General features: G+C 38.6%; 1 protein-coding gene across 7 annotated transcripts in view; it reads right to left on the bottom strand.

Moving 5' to 3' along the window:
* CADM1 (cell adhesion molecule 1) overlaps positions 1-26,677 on the bottom strand; it is a 356,429-nt gene that overhangs the window by 263,721 nt on the left and 66,031 nt on the right. The gene's annotated exons all lie outside the window — the stretch shown is intronic.

The raw sequence follows: 26,677 nt of genomic DNA, 5'->3' as shown, positions 1-26,677 counted from the left end.
ATTCCTGCTATTAGGCTAGTCCGTATCCCTCTGACAGACTTTGGCCCTGTGGGAAGGAGAAGCTTCCAGTATCTCCCTATTTCTCTGGCTCTAGTCTAGAATATTCAACAAGTTGTTCCAGGGGGCCTGGACTTTTCAAGTTGCCGTTACTCCACCAGAGCTGGCATCCTGGGGTGTCACAGGTGTATTGATAATTGACTCAGTCTGTTTTGTTTACAGTCTCCTACCCAACAAATTGCATGTTTCTGCAGATGTCTAACAAATTCAGGACATTTAATTCCTCAGCTGCCGCCTTCCTGCTGTTTTCGCCCTCCTCATCCATTGGTTTTGATGGTGTCCAAAGATACATTCACCAGCATCAGGAAAGGTCATTAAAAAGCTCTTACAACCATCTGTACCCAGATGGACAGGTCTCTAGCCAAAACCTGAGAGGTTCCCCCTCAAAGAGGCCCAAAGGACCTGATTCGATGCTGTGCCACAGTTGGTTTTTGAATTATTGTTTGTGGGTTCTGAATTATTTACATTTGAGCTGTAAATCTTAATGACCCATGCCATGTTCTTCTTGGCTTAGTGAGGATGAGCAAAGCCAAAGCCGTTTCATTTACCTGATTCAATACTGCTATAGGATGCGGGCCAAAGAAAAGTGCATCCTCCTAAATCGTCTTACACAGCTTCTTGGAACAAGTAATTCTTCTTTGGATCCTTGTCTAGGTTATTTGCAATACAGATATCAGTTAATTCCCTACTGGGTGCATATTCTTCAACAGTCAATGAAGCATTTTCTAGTCAAATGACTCATTTATGAAGGGTTTTCTTTTTTTTTGCTATTATTCTACACTGCTTGCCTTCTAGATCTGACAAAAAACATCCTATTCTTGAACAATGATTTCATCTCCATTTCATATGACCTATTAATACATAGACACATACATACATTCTCAACCTATCATTGTTAGCTTTTGTTTTGAATGTAAACATTAAACATTAAATATGTACTATAATAATTTCTGGTAAGGGGATCATGATCAAAACAAATGCTAGTAACCATGGAAGTAAAAGTAGTATTTTTATTTTCACTGAACAGAATAGCTTATAGAAATGTGGGGAATTCCAAACATAGGATTAGTCACAGTCATTTGTGGGGGTAGGGGGAAAGGAAGAAGACATTCATGTAAGAAACTGCCAATGGAAGGAACAACTGCCCTTGCCAAAGGAACGGTGCACGTGGGACAACACAACTTTAGACCTTAGAAGTCAACTAGTCCAAAAGTTCTTAATCTTTTTTTTTTTATTGTGAACTCTTTGACAGTCTGGGGAAGTCTGCCCTTCCCCAGAACGTGGACTCCTTCTCAGATACGAGGTTTTTAAATGCACAAAACAAAATATATAAAACTACAAAGGAAACCAATTATATTGAAATAAATTTCATTTGAATTTCCCAGACAAGTTCAAAGACCCCCTGAACTCTATCCAAGGACCTCTTAGTAGATGAACCCTCAGTTAAAAATCCCTGATTTAGTTTAACCTCCACACTTTACAGGCTAGGAAAATGAAGCCCAAAGATGCTCTGCAGTTAAAAAGTACAAAGAAAGGCTGGCATCTGAATCTAAACCTAAAAAGCTTTCTTTATATATACTGCCTACTGACTAAACTCTAAGTTTTGCTTGGGACACAGAGAGGTTAATAACTTGACCATAGTCTCACAGCCGGTATGTGACAAGTGACAGTATTTGAACTCAGATTTTCCTGGCCCCAAGGCTAACTCATACCTCAATGCCTCCCCACAATCAAATAGGAAAACTTGAAAAAGGGAAATTTTGTCATGTGTGCTGATGTAAAAGCATTTAGAGGAATTAAATTTAAATTCCTGAGCTCATTTCCCCTAATGGAGGAAGTCTGCCACACCCTACTACAGTAGCTGGGTGCTTTCACTAAACCATCCCTGCCTGCCCCTCAGTACACGAAGCAGACGTTATCACCAGCGGTGCCAAACTGTTATACTCATCAAGTTTATGAACACTGCATATAAAATGCAAACATTTTCTTCCATTTGGGCAAACATTGGCACGCTAAACTTTCTTCCCAATGTTAACAGCAGGGAGTTTAAATAAAAGTTCAGTTTCTATAGGGCGGGGGAAAAGAAGCTAATTCTAAAAATATGTCATCAGTGTGCTATTGCCAGAGAAAATCGTACATGTTTCCCTCAAGCACTGTTCACTCAAATGAACTTGACAGCTTCGGAGATCACTTAAGAGAAAGAAAATTTGATGCACAAGTCCTGCCAGACACAAAAGGGATCACGTCTCAACAGATAAAATTTGATAGCTCTCTATCCTAAATATTTCCATACGGGATTTTTAAAATCAGAATTAATGCTTTATTTGGCATTTCCATAAAGGCTTGGGGTCCTAAATTTATCCTTCCAGGCAATTCACTGATGGCAGTCGTCTCTTTTGTACCACCTTCAGCTTACTGGCAGTATATGGCTGGGCAATTAACTTCAAAATCTTGTTACTGGCATTACTTACCTGGAAAACAAATTAAAGGACATTTAAACACACATAAGTAAAATCACACTACTAAACTTAAAATAAGCAGGTTTCTGCTGGTTCACAAGTATGTCCAGTCAAAGTAAACAAGTGTAGCAAGGTTACAAAATTATAGGTGTCAAAGCCTTCTCTTAAATCCAGCAAATTCTGAAAAAAGCACTGTTCCTGCTCAGACTATTTCCTGAAAGGGCACCATTCAGAGAGGTTTTCCATTTAAACATAATACTCAAGCTACTGAAAATAGCCGAAAAATCAGGTGTGAATATGGCTGTTTGACCTGAAGCCTCAAGCTCTCCAACATCTGATTAAAAGGAAAAGCAGCAGGCATTACGACTCCCCGGAAAGCCACAAAAATAAAAGCCTCCATCTTCAAGAAGATGATCTCCAATTACAACACTGTACTGGTTTGAAGTAATGCCCAATGCAGCAGTAAGCAGCAACTTACCAATCAAAAGGTTTTCCCATCTCAATGGGGACAACATGGCAGCTAAGCTATTCAGCTAGTCCTATGAGCTGAACACAGCTATTTGTTTTCTCATGCACCAACAGTTCTCTTAGCAATAACCTAGATTTCTGGATTCCAGTTTAAACCCAATAGGCATGAATTTATTGACCCCTTTTACAAGCAAGATTCTTAGAAACAGCACTGATAGTTCACTTCAGCCTTTGAAAGGATGAGGGAAAAACCTGTAGTCTGATCTTTAATATTAAATATTTAATGTGTTTTAACATATCACCCCTTTAGATTTAATTCCAGACTTAATGCATCTGTCATGAAACTGACTGCTTTGGTTTTATTGCAGCTACACATTTTTCTGACATTCAGAGTGAGCTGAATTTCAAAAGACTCGTGCATAACTGAATATCCCAATCTAAGTTCAGCTAAACTCTGCTGGAAACAAACGCTTGAAAAAAAAAATCATGTCTCTTACTGACAAGTTTAACTTTCAACAACAGAAGCAAATTAACAAGTATCTATCTTAAATAGGATGTACTGTAATGGGAACCAGAATAATGCTGAAAGCCTACTTATTAACAATAACAAAAAAAAAGCTTACACTTTCATTTTAACTCAGCAGTGACAAAACTGGTAAGCCACAATGTTACTATAGTTGGGTAAATCTTCAATTACTTATGGATTTCTGAAACCACCAACCAACTAAAGTCAGAGGGAAGGGCCCAGGGCGAGCAACTTTAATGATGGTTAGACACCAGGAATCCTGCATATCCATTACAATACTAAATTACAGAATATGCATAAATTATATGATCATATTTAGAAGCTGTGGTTGGTCTCTTTTCAGAAAGAAAATCCTCAGTCACCCACTTTAACACCTCGTCTTTACAGCTGGAAAGAAAGCTCTCGCACCTGGGGGCTGCCAGTGCCAATCTCTTGATTTGGGGTCTTAAAAACTTCAGCCTTCTTTGCTCTGTCCCAATAGCTTTTTACTGTTGTTGACAGAGGCCAGTATGTCCCCTAGGTATTAGTGCACCACTCCTTAAAAATATGTGAACATGCACATCATTTGTAAAACGATCTGTGATTTCATCAGAGTAGGGATGGGAGAAAGAGGCTGGGGGGAGAAGAGACACCAAGATTTATAACCTCTCTTTGAGGTGGGAATGCACTGTTTATTCACCATAATTCCTGGCCTGATCTAAATAGTCTGCCAAAGAGAACACAGCTTTACTGTTCAAAAGTAACATGGAAGATTATTAACTAATATTGATTTAAAGGGGAAAAAAACTTTTGAAGTTCTAACTCATGTGAAATGCAGAGCACATACATATTTTACCAAAAGGTTTACTATGCATATTAATCTTTTATGCATTTTATTCTTTCAAGCGTGAAAGGAAACAAGTTGAAGTAATAGAGGTTGCCAGGTGTTGGTGGCACCCATTCCACTGTAATGACAGCCATGACTTAAGGTTTTGTCTCGCTCTACTCTGCCTATGAATTACAAATCTTCAGGTTGCCACAGCAACTCTATAAACTGATAGGTAAGCATCAGGAAGCATCCTGGTCATCTTTTCTATCTTGTTTGCTCTGCATCACAGCACTCCAAAATCCCTGTTGTCTTGGAGCACCAGGGGATGGTTCCCCTTACAGAGTTATTCTAGTGCAGTGTCCAGTCGCAGCGATTAATCATTCCTGCTTCTTGGGTTGACATATCGAGGTGGGGAAACGACATCCTAAATGAGCAGAGCTGATTACCTGGGAAAGCAATTCTTCAAGAGAGCACAGCTAACTAATAGCTCCATCTGCTTCACATAAACACATTCCAAAGCCCCAGAAGTCATGTCAGAATGCTCCGAACAGAGCTGGTTCTCATGTGCCAGATTTCTGTTTGTCAACACTGATGTTTGATGAACATGAAAAGCACTGGAACCTTCCTTCATCTCTGGCATAACCTGTGTGATAACATGCCTGGATCAGAGGCCACAGAGTTGAGAATGTGGTGGTAGGAGATCTCCATTTGGAGTCTTCAGATTGCTACAAAACAAGACTTCAAGAGGTTACCTGAATTCTACACATGCAAGTGGCAGGAGAGGAAGACAGTAAGATGCACTTAGCAAGGGAAAAAGAAAAAAGGAAAACCCAAGATCCATCCTGCTGCATCAAAATGTAAAGCAATTAATTCACTAGGAGATTTTTAAAATTTGTTTTTTAAGTGGCCAAATCAAAATTGAGCCTGAGGGCTGACAGTACATTTCTGTATATTAAATGAGCTTTGAGCCACTGTGGTTCAAAATCAGAGATAAGCTCAGCAGACAGTTAAATACAATTTGGCTAAAAGAAATATACAGTTTTTAGAAAAGAACTTATAAATGAACTGAGGAGACAGAGGCAAGGTAGAGTGAGTGACCAGATGCTTCTCAAATGAATAATGCTTAGAGACCATCAGTCAAATTCTCATAGTGCCCCAAAGTTGGATGTGGAGGAGGGAGACCAGTGATTCCCACTTTCCTATCCAAGGCATGGATATGTTACAGTAATTGCCCTGAACACTGCCTCTGTATCAAATGAGCACAGGCTCAAGTCTTTTCCACATTAGTTGTGTTTTTAATAACATGCCAAGCAAAACAAGCTAGCGTAATAAGTTTCATTGCACCCACTTCAACAACAGATAAGCACCTCATTTTCATACAGTTTCCACTTGTTGCTAGGTAACCACACCATAACGAGACATCTCTAGACATTATGCAGAATGCAGCCTCTTCCCCCAAATTTGATGTACTCTGGGCATTAAATACTGTTATTTTAACAATACACATCATTCAGACAGTTTAAGCTTTGGGCTAGCACGTGGGTTGGCAGGGTGCTTTGGGGCAATTGGGTTGGGGATGGGGGGAGTGGGGAGGAGGAAGATTGAGAGATTTTGAAAGATAACTTGCATGAATCGCTATCTCCCCCCAAAGCAAACCTACTACATCATCCAGGGCCTTGATACTGACACTTCCCATAAAGATAAAGTAAACTCTCTTGAAAGATGTCCACCGTACATCCTCCTAACAGTAGACAATGTCAATTAAAAACTTCCTTACTGCTTTACCTAGGCATGAAGGGAACTGTGTAAGCAGGGATCTGTGTGAAGTTGGGCTTCACCTGCAGGCTTCAAACAGAAATCTTTTAACTAGGCGCATCTAGGCCAAAGCAGGAATCCCATCTGCTATCCAAACAAACCAGCTTTCTGCAGGAGAAAGGGAACGCTCTGCAGGAACAGATGCAACCCGACCTAAGATATGGAAGGACTCGTGTGACAAGGAAGCAGGAGGGCTACCTGCAGGAAAGGCAACAGACACTGACATTTGAAAAAGAAAATAAATCCTAACAGGCAGTGCTAGACAACCTCCTCCCCCCACCACAAACTGCCTGTTCAGATTCAAGAAAATCTCACTTTAAACGATATGTGGGTGCTAAACTGAAATGTTTACCTAAGCTAAATGTTCAACGATACTGTCAATGAGGCTCGAACGTTCTCGCTCAGAGATGATGTTCAATACAAGTTATGACTAGATCACATCTGCCAGCACCACACATATACACCACAGGCAGGGCCTCTCTGATGGCCCAAACTCCTCCAGCAGTGGCAATTGTATAAACCAACTACGGCTGGCTTTACAGCCACCCTTGGTACGGGTACCCATTTCCCCAACATGAGTGAAGAGTCAGAGGTCTGCTCATCAGCTAAACGTTGGCTAAGCAACCCTGCCTTCAGTGGTGCCTTTTTCCCTCTGCTTTCTCTCTCCTTTTTTTTTTCCTAGCGGTGACAAAAGTAAAACTTCAAAGAATTCTGCCTCCAGGCCCTCCCTGGAGTGCGTTTGGTCCTGAAGTATCTGTAGCAGCAGCATTACAGCAGCCATCCATTTCAGTCAAGACAAGGCCTTTGTTACTGGCTCCACATCAGGTCTGGTTCCTTCCCTTCCATCCACCACATTTCACCTCATTCCCCCAGATCTCCCCATAGCACTGATGCTTCTTTCTCTTTCTTCAGTGTGGATAGTTTCAGACGGACTAAGCCCTACTCTGCCAGAGATATAATTATAAATATAATTGCAGTGGTTATACAGAACAGCAGGAGAACTGATACGACAGACACCATGGGGGTCAGAAAGACCCAGCAGACTTGGGAAGTCTTGATTCTCGTGACCTAAATACAACCCCTCATGTAACTCCTGTGATCTCCCTTTAAATTCTATAAACTTACTCACTTTCTGTCAGGTGGATGAATTTCTATTCTGCTCATCTCTGGGGACCCCAAAAAATGCGCTGAAAAGAATCACCCAGTTTTGGCTCTCAAGCCAGGTCACTCTATTGATCCAACTTAATGAAATGTTCTAAACTGACAGTGGTCAGAAAAAGATCACAAGAGATTCAGTAAGGCTGAGCACTTAATTCATATTTCTTATTAGACTCATCATCTTGGAACACATTAGAAATTGCTGCCATTTATAATTTTTGCACAAGCACAAATGCAATTTATAAATCTAACTCACTTCTAAATACTACTTTAAGGATCACATCACATTCTTCTCACCACAACCCTAACAGATAGGTATCACAAATGTTATTAGCCATTTGTACATTTGACAGATGAAGAAACTGAATTCCACAGAATTTAGGTGGCTTGTGCATGGCCACAAAAATAAGTGTCAGAGGTAGGATTTAATTAGATTGACCTCCAGGTGCCATCCCTCCTCCTTCAAAGTATAATCTTTAAATGGGAAAAAAATTAAAAGCCCCAGGCATTTATGAATTCCTTTCAGAAAGGGTAACTGTGCCAATATAAGTGACCAATTATAATACTGCAGTATTAAATGGAAAAATAATAATAAAATAATAATTCTGATAGCACTTTTAGGATCTTTGGCCATAGGAGGAAATTTGTAAAAGTGACTCATTTATGTTAAAGAGCATCGATTAAATACAGAAAGTGCCCCTTGCATCTGGTGAATTTTTTAAGAGTTTGGAACTGTGCCTAGAAGACATCAGATTTGTTAGCAGTGAACCCCCATCTGTCATAACTTGAATTCAAATAAATATATACAATTTCCCAAATCAATAAATTGTATTTTCAAGTAATGTAGACTACAATCTAGAGGCCCGGCAATTGTCTATAAGCCCCTCAATTTTGATTCTCACTATACCTTGCTTTGTTAAAATTCTTAATGTATAGGTACACACCACAAAAAAAGAGAGAACAAAAGCCTTATGTGTTAGTCATCAGCACCCCTGTGCTAACAAAAATCCAAAGAGTAAAGTCACCAAAATTCTTTATTGTAATAAAAAAAATCACCATCTCAAAGAAGTTCATGGAGAAATATCTTTGTGACATTATAATTAGTGACACCTTATCTGTCTGGCAGTTTCAACTAGCAGGAAAATGGCCAGAAACCTTGAAAAAAGCCAAAAAAAACTCCACAAAGTCATCAAGTTCAATCTCATGTGCTCTACTGAAGAGTTCTTCCTAGGCCCTAATTCAAAACCTATCCACTCTTAATTTATACACAAGTTTAATTAATTCCCAATTCATGAGAGATCAACTGTAGTCATTAAAAGGAAGCAGTATGAAAAAAAGAAGGATCTGAGTGGTCAAAAATGCAATGTAACACCGGGTTGCATTAAGAGAAGAATAACTTCGAGGAGATAAAGGAGTGATAGGCCCTAATCAGATGTCATCTGGTGTTCCCTTCTGTCTACATCGGTTTGAGAATATGAATCTGGAGTGTCCAGAAAGGGCAGCCTTTAGCCTTGCAAGGCTCATATAAAGAACAGTTGATAGGACTGGCCATATGAAGGCTGGGGAAGACTCACATGAATGAAGCATAATAATTATATTCAAATATCTAAAGGGCTGACATGTGGAAGAACAATTATACTTATGTTTGGTCCCAGATGACAGAACCAAAAGCAATGGGGGAGAGTCACAAAGTGACAGTTTGGGGCTTAATGTCAGGAAATCCCTCCTAACAAGGAGATCTGTCCAAAAACTGAATGGGCTGACTTGAGAGACAGTGGTTTTATCCTCACTGGCAGCCTTCAAACAGGACCACTCATCTGGTATGTTGTATGGGAGATTTCCTTTCAAATTAGGTGTTGGACTTAATAGAGGTCCCTTTTCAACTCTGAAATTCTATGATTTTATGACATCAAGAGAAGAGATTGAAGGAGTATAAAAAACAAATCAAAGTCCTTCATAAAATCAAGGACCACTTCCATTTTGTCTTTGGATACTTAGACCTAGCACAATGCTTCATAAATTGGAGGTGCTTAATAAAGACCTATAAAATTAATTATCAAAACCTAGAGACACCAACTCCAAGGGCCAAAACACAGAGATACACACACACGCACACACACACACATGCACACGCGCGCACACACACACACACACGCACACACACACACATGCACGCGCACACACACACACACACACACACCCCCTAACCTACAGCATATTACAATCATAGATATTCAAAATTAGAAGCCCAATAAAAAGTAAGATGGTATTCCATATACTCTTTTTACCATGGCAGGTAAATATGTGGCACATTTTTACAAAGATTTTCATTAAGAAAATTGTCACTGTTAATGTTTTGAGTAGCAAATTTCAATTATCTGGAAATTTTACATTGCGGATAACTGCACTCCCCAATACTGACCAAAAATGATGTTCCTCTGCGCTAAGTTTAAAAGCAGGGTCATAGACACTAAAGAAAGGAAATGGAAACTACAAGCTATGACTATTTACCCGCATGGCATAGCGACAAAACTAGAAGTTTCCCGTCCGCACACGCATCTTACTCAGCTGCCAGTTAATGGCTTCAAACATTAGAGACACGATTCTTCTAAAGAGATTTTTATGCCTAGATGTCTAGAGATTGTGACAGCTTTGGTTTTCTCCAGCTATAAGTCAAAATTTTATTCTGCTACTCTGAAGGGCTCTGTTTGTTTAACGTATTTCACAAATAAATTCTATCAACATTAAATTACATCTTGTTGAATTATAAACCCATCAGGTTTAAGAAATGTGCCCAGAGCTGCCGACAGCAGAGCTCACAAGTGTTTGCGTTCCTGAGAACCACCTGCCTGATTTATAGTTCCGTCCACTGCATTCAGAGTCAGGCTTAGCAGAAAACAAAAGGGTTATCAAATTTCAGTAATTAATACAAGTAAACATGAGTTGAGCTAACAAAAGCAATGACTTCAAATTTTAGTGCTATTATCTCCACCTTTCGCGTTTTACCTTCTTCAATGGAGCAGAGATTAAAATAAATGCCTCGGGAACTGAGATTTGGTCATTTCATTCAAAAGTCACCATCCACCTCTGCAGCACAGCTGACAGCTAATTTAATACTCTCCTCCAGATAAAATAAATTACTCTGACTTCAGTTTATGAAGAATAAAAGACTCCCTAGTATTTTAGCTCATTTTCGATATGAGAAAAATCATTTAAATTTGCTGAATTAAAATCTTTGGGAAAGGTAGGAGTAAATGTTTGTATCCATTTAGGAGATGCTTTGACATATTGCTGAGGCTGTTGTAAATATTTTCGTTTGATATAATCTTCAGGCTCAATTCCTGCTTAAAAAAAAACAAACTTCCCGTATACTTTTTTGGAATTAGGACTAATTCAACAAAAGTTTAAATTGGTCTTATTTTAAAAGGTTGGGCACATAAAAGGAAAGAACTCTATCTTATTTTCAGAGGCACAAAGAAAAGTACCAGGGAAAGAAAAAGCAGAATAAATTTCTGACAATTATCACAAACAGATATACACTAATGTGGGGGCAGGGGTGGAGGGGAGGAAAGAAGCAACACAAAAGAATGTGTTAGACTGTTATCTGAACTGTCATTTGCCTAGTTTCAAACAATAAACAGGTCATTTTTATATACAAAAGCAGTGGTTTGCTGATAAGATCATCTTTCAGAATGATTACGAATAACCACATGAGTATTGCTCCGGAGTATCAATTAAGCCAACTTCTGGCAAGGCTGTAATCTTAGGAGGGATTTGCTAAAATGATGAAGGTAGAAATGGTCGCCTAAGGCAAGTAAACATCCACCTACTTCAAACTGTTCCCATCACAGCTCATACACAATGAACTGAAAGCTGTCCATATAAATTTGTATTTAAAAATCTATCTGGTCAGTGGAACCGAAAAATTAATTTATTCGTCTACGTATTCCAAAGTGTCCGAGTTGATAGTCCAGGACTAACAGGGCCTGGCTATCCACACAGGCGAGGCACATTTTTTGGCAGCTGGGACCTAACAAGAGGAACAGAAGCCATCATGAAATGAGGATTTCCAATCCCACCTAGTACCCACAAATTTATAAAGCTGCGGTTCCCACATTATCATTTCACAAAATACAGCCACAGCATCAAATTAATTCAGTCACATCTGTGTGTTTTCAGTATTTGGGGGGAAATTCACACACATGCGTTAAGACATACGCAGACACAATGACACACAGACGCACACACCATTACCACAATATGATGCTCTCTGTTTACTGCTGTAAAGTGGCTTTTCTTCTCCTTCTGAAAAGCCATGTAGATAATATTTCAACAATAACCACACATTCCTCCCTGTGGTATAGACACATACAAAATGCATTAGGAAAAATGCCAATAACTGCAATGCTTTTCTCAGTAGCTCTATTCAAGTGAGTGTCTCACAGGTACCACAGAAGTGCACAGTTTTCTGAATCTGGTTCCAAAGGGAACTCCAAGTCAATAAGCCTCCTCAGCTATCATCCAGCACGACTAAATCACTCCAAGGGCAAACCTTTCGGAATCGTGTGAGCATTTCTTTCGTGGAGTTTTACTGAAAACGGTTTGCTATTCGCCAATTTAATTCAAGGTAACACAAGCTGCTTTATGAAAAGAAACTCAAAAAGAGAGAATGTTTTTAAAAGGGGGAGGGGGAAGGTCTCAAATGTTTCAACTTGCTGAGGGTATTCAATCACAGACAAAAATGCGCACAAATGAACAGAACAAGGTTTTCTGGACCTGTCTGGTATTATTTCCAATATGATCCACATTTCTCATCACTGGAAATCAACCTGCCCATCTGGATAAGCTCTCTGCCTCCAAAAAGTTGTGCAGCTACAAAGTTCTTTACTGGAGGGAATTAGACTGCACAAACACGCTGCTGAGTTCAATGTTGTTCAAAGGACAATCGAGGATGCCTTTTATATTGTTCTCCTGTGAGCTGTGGACAGGAGGACAAGGGAATTCTCTACCCTGAAAATACTCAATTATTTTAATAGGATTACATTTTAGATTGACAATGTTTAAAATAGTCCCCAGAATTTATTAGCCTGCCAGCACTTCAGATAAGTAATTTTAATGCTAGGATCTTTTAAGTTTAAGTAAATGACTGGCAGTGAGTCAATTTTTTTTTCCTCTGGCTTTCTAAAACATGACACTATAACTATCAAATGGGAGTTCATGAACTTGGTAATAAAGCCCTTAGCACAGGGCTTTCCGTGTCTACAGTTTGCCACGTTTTTAAATACATGGATTTCTCTGAACTTACATTTTTATTACTCTTCCCTGGGCTCCAATGGCATGTTCTGGATAAGACACAGGTTGACTGCAAGATTCAAAATCATCAAGGAGGGCATCACTGTTCTTTTGTCCCCTTGCCCCTTTTTGACATTACTTTCATCACCTATTCTTTTTCATGCATCAAATGAAATTTAAAATATGTATGCATATGCATATATATGTTGACATAGCACCAGATGTAAGTAATGGAAAGAAGGAAACAAATAAACCTTTATTAATCATCGACAATGTGCCAGGTACTGTGCTAAGTATTTTACAAATGTTATCTTATTTGATTCTCACAACCACCCTGGGAAGTAGGTGCTATCATTATCTAAGCAAACAGAGGCTGACAACAGCAGTTAAAAGAATTGCCCAGGATCACCCAGCTGGTAAGTGTCTGACGCCACATTTGAACTCCAGCCTTCCTCCCTCCAGGCCCAGCACTCTCAAGATCCCCATATGTAATGTACCCTAATTTCATTTACTTTATCTTGCTGTAACAATTCCATTCCAATCCTTAACCTTCCCATGTCTCATCTAAGAAGCTACTCAGTTCTTCCTTTACTTATGGAGAGAAAGAAGGAAAACAGGAAGGTTATGATGAAGGGAGGCTTGCTCAGAGAACAATACAGATGTTAGTCTAGAATGGATATAGGATAGTCCAATTCACAATCGCTACAAATAAATTAAAACATGGCTGGTACTAGAAAAAGCTTGGTGAACTGCACCATCATAGGTTGTAAAAATATTGAGAATATTGACAAAGGAGAATTTGCCACATTTTCAAGGATTTCAGGATTTTCCAAATTTATAATTTTATTATTCTTTATGGATTCCCACAGCACATTCTGGAACTGAAATAGCTCCTTTCCTGGCAGTCCTCTAAATTCCAAAGACATTCCTCCTTCAAGAAAATACAAGGATAGGGTGGAAGCTAAAGGCCTGCCCCCCACAAGTAGTATGAGAGCTCCACCCACTTATTATAGAATAGACAGTTCTGAAAGTCTCTGACCCATCCATATGTCCATGAAGGAGGTAAAATAAAAAATACTAGATCCTCTGGGGGCTGAAAAATCACACATGACTTTAATTTAAACTTCCAAGCTGAATCTGCCAAAAAGTGCTGCCTGCTGTCATCTGATTAATTTTGGATTTTGCTAAAAACCAAAACAGCCAAGGGAGAAGTTCTTATCTATTGGAAAGTACTAAAATATCCAGAGATACTTACCAGCATCACACATACAGAATAAACTAACTGATAAGTCATCAAAGTCTCTTAATTCCCTGTTACTCAAGAACATTTAAGGTACCAATTCTTTATTAATACAAAATAAAATGCCCAAAATCAGATTGCAGAATAACTAAAATTAGATCTCACGCTTTCCTTCAGAACCAACCTGGCACCTTTAATTCTGCTTTTCAGTGGAAACATAAAACATATAACTACAAGCTACATTATAGACCATACATACCTCATCATCAAGAAGGAAAGAAGAAAATTCAACTTTTTCATTCAAAAATGCATTTATTAGAGAAAGAGGGGAGAAAAAAGAATTGAAAACAAATTTAATCATGGCTATCAATCCAAAAATGATTTTTAAACCTCTATGTGAAAGAGAAGGCTACAGAAACATTATGAAATGTCCAATTGCTGAGCAAATATTTTTTATTTAGCATACGAGTTGTCATAGCAAGTCAGTAGGATTGGAGAGCACATTTCTGTTTTGACATCTGGCCCGTAACAAAATTACTATTGATCTGTTGTGAGCTTCCAGCAAAACAGTATAACCTATTCTCAGAACAAAGAATCATCCACTAAATAAGGGGCAATAAGCATCCTGTATTGTTTGTAGCTTTTGCCTTAAAACCACCTCTTTCCTGGTACTTTGCCTAGTCACTTTGGGGGTTTGCTTCCCATTCCTGAACCGGAATGCCTCAGTCATTTCCTACTTATCTATTTATGTACTTATTTTACCAGTGCAGGATTAATGCTGTCTCTCAGTGGTCTTGGTGGCAGCATAATGCTGACATCTACCTTGAGCACACACTTCAGCTTGCCGCTGGTTCTGGAAACTGACAGGACAAGCGCTATTTTCAACAGATGTTCTACAGGCAGTGGAAGGAAACAGTGAAACAAATCAGACAGACAGTCAGAAACTGTGCGCCAAGGTTTGGGAGCGATTTAAAAAAACAATTCTGCAGCCTGATGTCTGACTTACTCTCACAGAGTTAGAAAAAAACGTATAGGTGAGTGCCACTTAGAATGTTATAGTTTTCATTAACAAAGTTCCATTGCAATGTGTTGAGAGAAGAAAGGGGCAGAGGGAGTGCTTGTTTTTAAATCTACCGATACAAGATTAGGGGATCCTACTAAAGTGTTTTTACTGGAGGGACAAACTACAGAAAGGCTTTGTTGTCAAGGCTCATGAACTACCCAGATAATTTCAGACCTTAGCCAAACGCACCTTAAAAGTGTATCGTTTCCTTTTCAGAACTGAGAGGCTATCTGCTAATTTCTTTTGCCTGAATCAGTCAGGACAAAGAAGACAGACAATATAGATCAAGTGCATCTGTGCTCTAGACCTCATTGATTTGTTGCATGTGTGGTTAAATCCCTGTCAAGCAGTTTTAACATTGAAGCATTATATTCAGAGCACCTACTTTGGGAGGAGGGCGGTGAGGCGGACTCAGCAGGTCTTCCCCCTGCCACACACAGCAGTTGAAAAACTTTAACTGGAGAAAAATAGGACTTTTATAAAAGGCAGTGTTGGGGGCCCACAAAGTTCTTTTTGGAGAACAGACTCTAAATAAAATGACTGGCTACTGTTTTTTATCTCCAAAGGGAAAACAAGAGAAAATAAACTTAAATGGCCAATTGGGGGAGGGGGTGTTGGAAGAGAAGGGTCCCCCCTCTGCCACACCTCAAAATTAAGGTAGTTATAATGAAGAACTTGCAGTAAATAAACACAGACTAGTAGAAATGCCATAACAACTGGTGGGTAAATATAAATACCAAAGAACTTTCCAGCATAGCAAAGACAGAGTCCCCCTTATCTGGTGGAGCCCGGACTACATACCTCTTTCAGCTCTAGGAATCTCTAGCACTTTATGACTGACCATTTCTGCTTCCTCTAGAATGCAGCCTGCTAGCCCTGGGAATCACTTGTTTGCATAGATTAATACGCTGAAACAAGTAACTGCACATTTCTGTAGCAGGCTTCAAAGGACATGATCTGCTGACAGACTGCAGTTTAAAGGGACCAACTACTTACCTAATGTCTTACAGGATCCCCACATGCAAACCTCAGCAATTCTAAAGCCATACAATGATTATGCAAAGTCATGAATTTACACCGATTTCACAGCTAACTATGGGAAACTGTCAAATCAACTTTGGTGACAAAGCACAGCCAAGTGGCTTTCAGAGAGATAAAATCCATATAGCACTCCTGTAGCACAGAAGGCCTTGTAATAATGACTGCACTAGGAACGTGAGCCTCTGCTCGTTTGGGGTGTGGGCTTTTTCTCTTTCCAAATATTTGATGAGATTGGAGAATTTCTCAGATCAGGCATTTATTAGTAACAACATAACTATGGTAGCAAATAAGGAAGTAATTTCTACTATGTTAACTGTAAATTATTCATAAATCCAGTCATAATATTAACAATCCAACAAATTCAAGAGGCAGCAATTATTATTAAGGCATATACTAACATCTCAGAATTCAAGAATGGGAAGACACCTTGAGGGCATCTATTCTAACCCATCCCCCTAAGTAATACTCACTAAAACGTACTTGCTAGTGGTCATCCAACCTCTGCCTGAAAACCTCCAATGAGAAGGAATCTACTGCCTCTAAGTAGCCCATTTCATTGTTGGATAGCTCTAAAATTTTTAAGATGTCAATAAGAAGAAATGTCCTCTCCCAACCAAAGGTTTTCTGCCTCTCCTGGACCTCATTCTGTTATCAAAAAGAGTAGAAAGAAAGGTATTTCCCAAACATGTAAAAGTTTTGGTTTGGAAAACATCACCTTGCAAACACCTGTAAAAACAAAATTCAAAGACCTTGGGAAAATAGAAGTAGAAAAATTAATTCCATCACATTACTACTTCCTTACCATAAATAGTGCTGCTATAATCCTGAGAGGAGCACCCAGGTGGGCTTGGTTGTCTCCCAGCTCATTCCATAGAATGGCAGTAAGGACCTCCAATATATATTTGTGATGCTGATTCAAATGGCTATAAATTGTGAGGTTTGACATAGTGTAGCGTTTGGTGGTTGTTAGTGAAAAAGATCCTAGGTCTTTTTGCTCGTTTAACACAATTTTGGGAATCAAGTTTAAATCCAAAGTTTCAGCATGCTTTTTGTTGCCTTTTTCCAAAAAGAATAAAACTGATCAGACTCTTATGGCTAGGCCTTAATGAATTTACCATAATAAATCTGTGGCTAATAGAAGACCATGTCCATCTTCAGTCTTAACAACATCCCTGTAAGGTTTTTCCTGTAGATGAGAGGTGGTATGGGCTGTAGTTTACAAGCTGATGGGAACATTACTTGACTTGAGACTCAATATTCCTATGTGCCCAACCTTAAGTGGACAGACCAATCCCAAATTCTTATACCTATATAAAGCCAAAACTAATGGATTTCATCTAGGACAGCAAGTAGATGGAGATGGGTAACTCTCCATTAGTGAAGGTACATTAGTTCAATTCCCAGACAGCTCTTCCTCCCATTGGATGAACTAATGTAGCTTTACAAATAGCTACTCACCTAAAACAAGTAATGACTTATGACAGACCAGCAAAAAGGGATATCGATCTCATTTAGTTTACTCCCTAGGTACCATCTTAGTGGCATGGGAAAACTAGTAACAACACTGGGGAAATGGTAAATTGTTGGTAATGCTAGACTAATGATATCTTAGTATCTTTGACAAAGGCCATGTTTAAAAGTAATGTAATTTCTTATCTAGCAGGAACTATTGCAAAAGGCCATTTGCTTCTTCAGACCCAATAGCCTACAGGCATTAATAGGGATAAGCAGGGAATGTTTCACTGCTATTTAATCCACCATTCCTAAAGATAAAATACATGATTTTTAAGGAGGTTCTCTAGGCGGGGCAGTGGATAGAGCACCCAGTCTAGAATCAGGAAAACCTGAGTTCAAATCCGTCCTCAGACATTTAATGGCTGTGTGACCTGGTTAATTTAACATCTGTTTGCCTCAGTTTCCTAGTCTGTAAAGTGGAGATCAATAAGAGTACTTACCTGCCAGGGTCATTGTGAGCAGCAAATGAAGTAATATTTCTAAACACTCAGTACAGTGCCTGACACATAGGTAAGAGCTCCACATAAATGTTAGCTACTGTTCTTGCTATTATTTTGTAAGCACTTCCTTGCATATTCCTTGATGAGTTCCAGAGGACAAGTCTTACAAATAGCTATAAAGGATGCAATCTGAAGCAATCATCACTTTATTTTAATAATATACCACAAACATACCTCCTTTATACTAAAAGCCTACCTTGAGACTTAGCTGTTATGACTGCAGAATAAAGCAAGGATTTTTGCAGTTTTCTCCTGAGCCAAGGGTAGGCATGATTTACCCAGTAAGCGAATAAGGACAAGGTTTTGAAAAACAAGTATAACCTATCAAATAGATCTCATCTAGTTGACTCCAACTCTTAAACATACTGGTCTTCTGATCCTCCCATCCCACTCCAATTTTACATAGTTATTATGTATTTAAGATGAAATATTTACTTTTGTTAATCTATGACAAAAGGTAGAAGGTAGAATCTGACACAAAGCCTTAAAGTTCAGTGGAAAAAGACAAATTTAAAGTCAAGAGGATGATCTAATCCCCAGTGACCCATTGTAGAGTAAGGGTTCTCATCCCAGGTTCTGTGGATAGATTTCATTGGAGGTCTGAGGGCTTAAAAGATGCCCCCCCCCCCCAATTACACTTTTATTTTTCACTCACCTTTGGTTTCTTTTGTAATCCTGTGTGTTTTATTGTATGTACTTAAAAACATTATTCAGAGAAGAGTTCCATAGCCTTCACTAAGCTGTAAAAGAGGTCTATGACACAAAAAAGGGTAAGAACCTTTGCTCTAGACTTTGGTCAAACCAACACTAATATGTCATCACAATTTCTCCAGGATACAAAATGCTTCAAACTCAATAGTGAAACAATTAATAAAATCCTAACTGAAATGCATCTTTGTCCTCAGAAGATTATCTTCCAAATCTATACATAAAAATGGAAAGGGAGTGGAAACTTACTTTGGTATCCTGGCAAGGAAGAGAACTGGTTTTTACACACTTATAAATGATTCTTACTAAATCACATTGAGTAATCCAAAAATATACACAGAGCAGAAATACAGGCAGTCAACAGAACTTCAGTTGGAAATGAAGTTACATCATTCTCTGCTATTCTAATAATCCAAGAATTGACGAATAAAAATGACATGCCAGCTACCAAACCAAAGTCCAAAGAGAAGATGTCACTACCACTGGGTGGTACAAAATTTCATTTATGAAACAGATTTCTCCCCATCTCTGAAAAAAAATCTGGAAAGAGTTAATGGGAATGTTCTGCAAACCTAGGGAAAAATATCTCTATAAAAATGTACATGTAATAAGGCTACAGATCACTGGTTAACTGCCAGAAAAATGATGGAATATGGTATAGTTTACTTATTTCTTTTTAATGGCTCCAACATTCCACCTGAAAAATTGGTCCCGGAGCTGTATAATTGGGGATAAAAATTAAATGACAGTTTCCATTTGTCACGATGAGAGCTGATCACTTGTGTTTTTTCATTTATCCATGCTTCTGAAAGTGGTTCCTAAAGTTTACCAAGCCAATCTTTCTCTTAACAGAGAAAATGATGCTGTTACCAAAGTAAAAGTAAAAAGAAAGAAGCCCTTGGCAATGGGACATGAACTTTCCCCTGATGCTCTAGTTCTCAGATCTTTGAAGTCATCACCACCTCAAGCCGCCATTTCTTAGCAGCCAAATGTAAGAAAGGAAATAAATGAAGTTTCAAGTATCAGTAGGAAACAGATGCTTCTCCACCCTGCTCTTCCATGGTAACACACCACTGGATCTGAGGAGCGGATTTAGGACATGTGTTCAGGTGTTTTGTAGAAGTGGTGGTAGCAATGGCAGTGGTAGTGATGGTGGTGGTGGTGGTGGTAATAGTAGTAGTAGTGGTAGTAGTAGTGGTAGTAGGGTGGTAATAGTAGTAGTAGTGGTAGTAGTAGTAGCAGTATTCACAATAATAATTTGCATTTACATAACACTTTCAGGTTTATCAAGTGTCTGTTGCCCCCATCCCACAACAACCCTGTGGTCAAATTCAGAGTAATCCTTGAGAGCCCTACAACAAAAGACACTTTAGTAAGTGCTTTTTAATTGTCATTTTCTCCTTTTTACTGATGACAAAACCAGGACTCAAGTAGCCTCATAAGCAACAGTTACAAAGCAATGGTTACAAAAGCTATAAATGTCAGAGCCAGGACTCCAACCTAGGTCCTGATTGCAAATCCTGTTCCTTTTTTTAAAATTATTCCATTACCTATCCTCTTATCACACATTATATTGTAATAGAAAGAAAAGGATGGAGTTCTCAGACTTGGGTTCCAAACCTGGCTTTGCTATTTACCACCTGTGTGATCCTTGAACAAATTAGTCTTCCCTGTATCACCCAAGTTTCCTCATCTATAAAATGAAAGAGTTAAACAGTAAGGTTCTTTTCTAGTTCTAAATCAACAATCCCATTTAGGCAGAAGAAGCCCCACTTTTAAGATGGGGAAGAGAAGAATAATTCAACTTCCACACAACTTTTCTGAAAACAACCTTATGAGGCTATACAAAGTATGATCAATCCCATTTTACAGGGGAAGAAGGAGCATTAAAGCGGGTTTAAACCCAGGTCTTTGGACTCAAAGCACTTTCTACCAAACATACTGCTTCTCCATCCGTGGTGACAGTGAGAACAGGAGAGCCAGAGCACTCACAAAAATATTTTCAGAGGTTAACAAAGAAATAAAAGGAACAAAAAGTCATTATCTTGCCCTTTGGCAGTATCAAAGAATATTTCAGAAATATTTCATGATGGGAAAGAAGGCAGCCCTCAAAATGTGTTTTGAGTTTTGAAAACAGAATTAAGTTAAAGTACCTTAGATTATCATGTTTTTCTTTCATTTAGGATTTAGGGCTTAACTGAGTTTTCAAAACTCATCCTGTGAAATGTGTTGAACCCATATCAGAACACATTATGTCTAGGAGAATCTTGATTATTTAACCCCCAGATTTTTACCTACGTGCTGAACTAAGGGATGAAACCTAAAGTACTAGAAGTCATTGCAAATTGAAGATTAAAAATTAAAATTAAGCATTTCTGAAATTATCATGTAAATAAATCAGAAAATTTGATTTTATTATATCAACTGAATTTTCATTATTTTTCAGGAATATTTATTGTTCAAAATATACAAGTATAATCAAATCAAATTACCAAGATTCTAGGCAGGCTGGGCAATACACTTATTTCTTAGGCACTGGTGCTGTATTTATTTATGTTCTAGGAAGCCAGTCCCAGAAAAGCTGGGTTAGAAAGAAGAGTTGCTTCCTCAAATGAAAAGCCTAGCATGAGCCCTACTCTGAGTGTCTAAGGAGGTGGAACAGAAGAACTAGGTCTAAACTGATAAGGGCCATCAGAGTGTTGCCATCTGGGATTTGGAGTGGCAAAAAAAAAAAAAAAAGAATGGGTACAGATCATGCCTTTAATCCTTAAGATGCCATATTTTATTGCAAAAGTAGAAAGAAATGGCTCTCTGCGCAACATCCAAATTTAATCTGATGCCACTGAGGCAAATTATTTCTATCAGTCTTCCCATATTCCAAACTTGTCTGCAGACCAGAGTATAAGTATAACAACTCTTAAGTGTTAATCAGCAGTTAATATCATTTTTTTAGACCTGACCATTAGTACCCATTCCTTGCCCTACAAAGTATTTGTACTATGCTGCAAAGGAATGAGCAGCCAGGGGACCCCTCTTCATCGCTCACCTCTCTCTCCTGCCCTTTGACCAACACATGGACCTCACTCATTTCCACAACAGGCATCCTCATAGTGTGAAAGGAGGTTAATGTGAATAACTTGAACAGCTGATCTCCATCAGCCCTTGCCAAAATCTCATTAGTAAAAATGGTGCGCTGCTGCACAATCGTCCCCTTATTTAGCATGCAGTTTAGAAAATTCCTTCTGCAAGTTCTTTAATTGACCTAAAGACAATGCCACAGAGTGTGAAGATTCTATTCTTCTCCTTGCCAAGGATATTCCCAGAGTGCTCTAAGGAGCCAAACTCATTAACAGATGAAACTTTTTATTTAAAGAAAGTCAGTAATCCTTTTACTTTCTCATCATCTGAGACTCAAGTTCATAAATCACAACAACAGTAAAAAAAAAAAAAGTCTTATCAGGACACAGACTAGTCATTTACATATCCAAGAATCAACTGAACAAGAATAGGGCAAGAGAAAGAAGGAAAAAAAACCTAGAAAAAAAAAGAAAATAATGATTTCTGAAGCAATATAGCCGAGGCAACACACATTTCCTGATTTTACATCTCTCCTACCTTAATTCTCTGGTAAAGGAGTATGAAAATACATTATTCAAGATGTCACAATGGGTTGGCATATACTATAAGATAATACAGAGAAGACCTCAAATTTATTTAGTTTCCCTCTACAAATTCTTCATTTCAAGTCTTAGGATTCTTTTTTCTGCACTGAAATCCATCACCTGAAATGTAATTCCATGTCATCTGTATTTTTTACTTCAGCATCAAGAGGCAATCACCTAATTATTCATTTAATAGGGAACAGGAGGCCAAGGAAAAAAGGATTCTAACATCATGTTACAGGCAGGCAGCTTAGTCCAAATTCAAAATCCAAATGGGGATTTAAAACTTGCTAGTAGGACCCAGCATAGTCAGTTCCTCATTAAAGGCTGGAATAGAACCTGCCAGGTAGAGCTGCAGGAATGCTTGGCAATAAGAATTTATACCTCCCGCCGTTTTTGACCTAGATTAAATTACAGGCAAATGGACAGACTACCCAAAACAGTGAGCAATACGTTTTGCCAATGAAAATAATGATTTTGCTTGGTCCAGCACATATGCTTCTTGTTCAGCCTGTCAGCATTTTCAGTCAAGGGGCTCAATGGTCTTACCAACCAACTTTTTTCCCTGCCAAAACCAATAAGCTACCTTCATTTCTTAAGCCCCCACAGGGCTTTGAATTACTATCCATTCTGCACTTAAGGTCAGTCCTGCAAGACTGTTTTTTCTGGCACAGTCATAATCAGAGGCTACCCCTCACCAATGGCAGCCTATAGGAGCCCCGGATGGAGATGAAAATGTGAGGATGTCTGAACTTCTGGTAATTTTCCATTGTTGGTTTCTCACATTTGCATTCTTAAAAGTTATATCCACTGTTTAAAATTGCACAGTGTGTTTCCTAGCAATGCCATCAGTTAATGGTTTTTGGCATTTTATGCAAAAACATGTATTTCTCTAAGCCAATGTGAAACAGAGCAATATTTCAAAATGTCTTAACTTTATAGATCTGAACATTCAATAACCTCATTGTGTAAAATATTTTTAAAACCACAAGAACACATTCAAAATATGCATTTTGTTAGCTTTTATAACCACACACATTTCTAGGGGGTTAAAACATCCCTTCTGAAATGGTTTCTCTCATAAGGATTCACTGAATTTCCTTTCCAATCACTTTATTTGGGGGGGTTGCAAAGCTCCTCCACTCCGAGAAGCTTTAAAAAGATTTATAGAAAGTAGGATCCTCTTTGCCACAGTATATCTTTCTATGACAGCATGGGAACCAAGCAAAAGTACTTTTGTTTGACCTGTGTTATTTCAACCAAGACATCACTAAAAATAGGTATCTCTTTGGCTACAATGATGGAAACCTTCTTCAGTGGGTAGCTCTCATCTCTCACTGGAAGATGCTGAAAACATCTTTCTTCTAAACTCATTGATCCCCAAAGCAGTACCACACTTACCTAATTCTCTTCTGCCACCATCCAAGAATCCATTTCAGACAACCTCACACCTTCAGCTTCCTACCAACAAGCCCTCCCCTCAATTCTAAACAGATTCCTAGCTATTATAGTCATCGTGAACTACATGCCTACCCTTATAATACGGTAGGAGGAAACCTGCTAAGCGCATCCTTGATGCTGATGTGATCTTTCCAGTTATTGAATGTTTCATTGAATTTTACACTATACAACTTCAAATGCAGAAAGCAGGCGATTCATTTTGTTAACTGTTGTTCAGTACAGATATCCGGCTCCATAACTATACACTTTGATTTGGTACATGAGAAAACGTATTTTTCATTACATCCCTTATCCTCCTAATGACATTTCCAAACAGGATTTTAAGAACTGTGAAGCAGAAATAAAATTATGCTCAAGTTCAGAATTGATGTCATGGAATGGAAAAATGACTATCATTGCCAGGGAGTGTTAACAGGCCTCAAACCTAGTACATTTCCAGTTCAAAAATATTTCTCAAATCATGATCATCTTTCAAATGTCCCTCAGCTTTCCAAACATAACAGAGCCTCAATGAATGAAAAACACAGTTCAATGGGATCTTCCCCCCAATTCTTTTAGATTGAGCCCAGGCATCCCCATCAGCAGCAGTGGTGTGTTCCTCTCCTCTTCAATAATGAATCAGGACTAACATTTCAGTTACCTGGATTTACACAAAAACCTAAAAGAACCATGAAATTGCCTCTGCAAAGCACGTTCTGTGGTGACTTTTAAATAGCTTTAGGAATAATATGGAAATAAAGAATATTGTTACAGCAAGTTTTATGTCTTCCATACACAGATGCTAGAGCAATTTCTTTCTCCCGGAGAGAGAAGGAAAAAACATACTAAACTTTGTAATACCCAGCCAATTATAGCCTGCTGTCATCTTAGTTGTATTAATTATCTGCATTAGCTAAGTTACCACAGATAGAAAGGGGCCGAACAGCAACTCATTTCACATTACATTTGTTCTACTACACAATATGACTGTAACTGACTTCAGCACCTTCTCCCACTTACACAGGTACCTGGAATCCTACTACATACCCAGAGCGTTACAGCTTACTGTCAGACGGATGACTCCAAAGGAGTACTGAACACTTACAATACAGAGGGGTTATGATATGAACCCAGTTCCCCTCAGTTAGTGAGCTGATAGCAGAAAAAACATTCCTCTCCAGTTTTACTGTTGCATTAATTTGATTAAAATAACAAAAATGGTACACTATCTTTACAATGAATTAAAATAAGTGACTCTAACCTATATATCCCAACAAAAATAATTTTCTTGAAGAAGAGATACCACAATCAGGTGAATGGAGGAAATTTCCCTTCCTGTTCACATACTTCTAAGGAAGATACATTAGAAAAATCTTCTATGGAAGTCGTTCTCTGGTGCGTTGTAGGGGCATGGTTCTTGAGTCTTAAAAATGGGATGAACTTTGAGTGGCGTCCCTGCAAAATGGTACATCTTCTAAGGACCAATCTAGTCAAACAGAAAAGATCCATTATCAGAAGCTTAGCCACCAAACTATGAATTTTTCAGCCACAGGAATTCATTAGATTTAGAGGGGTTGTGATCTATGTCACACTAGTGAAATCAAGGGTCTTTCAAAGCATCAGAGTAAACAGACAAGACCGAAAATGAGAGAAGTACACAAACATAAAGAGAGTTCAGTAAGGACAAGGCCACAGTATCCAGGGCAAAAGAGGAATAACCAGACTACCTAGGAACTAAACCTGAGAACCTAAGGCTGGAAGAGATTGAGAGGAAGTGAAGAATATATTCAAGGTGTAACATGAATGAGTCACGTTAATCTACTATGCAGTCCTTCTAAGGTTTCAGGAGTTCAGACAAATAGCCCTCAAAAGATTAAATGGTCAAGTCAGAGTGTCCAGAGAATGAAATGGAGGTCACTGATCTGGAGTTCTTGCTGGTCAGGTGACTCAAGTTTCCAAGGCTTGCATTAAATGGATCTCTGCTCTAAGACCAATAGCCAGAATCCATAAAAATCTACCTGAATTAAAACTTACATGCTGCACTTTAACCCTGGAACTAGAGGTGCAAGTCAAGTGCTTTATCTGTCCAGACAAGCTGTTTCTCCCCACACCAGGAGTATTTTAATGAAATGAGACTTAAGTGAATTGTTGACTCAGGCATTAAATGTTGTCATTTAATATCAACAGTGTGTTTGATTTGTACACAGCTATGAAATGTCATTCGGACCAGAGAGCTATATTGAGGTTTACCACATTATAGGGATGGATTTCCAGAGGGAAGTGAACTGATCTGTCTCAAAATAAAATGTGTTTACATTAACACTTGGGGGAAACAGTCAACCCTGCAAACATAGATGGAGAGATAAAAATAAGATCAGCACAGAACTCAACTTGGCAGAATAATAGCATATAATAAATTTCTGGTTTCTGGGTACAGACAACATTTCACTACTGTGCTTCTTATTTTAATTATTAATTCATAACACAGAGTACATATAAATTCACTTAAAAGATTCAGGGGTACCATTCTCCCTTAATCTGCTCAAAAATTTTCGGGAGTGATTCCCTACCAAATCAAATACAAACTCCTTGGGTTGGCATTTAAAGTCTTCTACAATCTGACTCTAACTTATCCTGTCATCTAATTTCATAGTATTCCCTTCTCTTCACTCAGTGTGAACCAAATTGTGCATTATTCTCTAATTGTATTCTACTTTCTATGACTTCTGAGTCTTTGCCAACACTGTCTCACATGGAATGGATAGAATGGATAACCTGTGTTCCTCATATCACCTTTACCCCTATGTCCCACCCTCCTCCCCAAAAAACCCTCCCACATCTACCTATTGACACTCCTATAAGAAGCAATTCAATTTTCACCTCCTGAGTGATGGCTACTTCATTCTCCAAACCAAAAGTGATCAT

Source organism: Notamacropus eugenii, chromosome 5 (assembly GCF_028372415.1).
Source record: "Notamacropus eugenii isolate mMacEug1 chromosome 5, mMacEug1.pri_v2, whole genome shotgun sequence".
NCBI lineage: Eukaryota > Metazoa > Chordata > Mammalia > Diprotodontia > Macropodidae > Notamacropus > Notamacropus eugenii.
The sequence above is the reverse complement of the archived record's forward strand: the minus strand, read 5'-3'. Positions and strand labels throughout refer to the sequence as shown.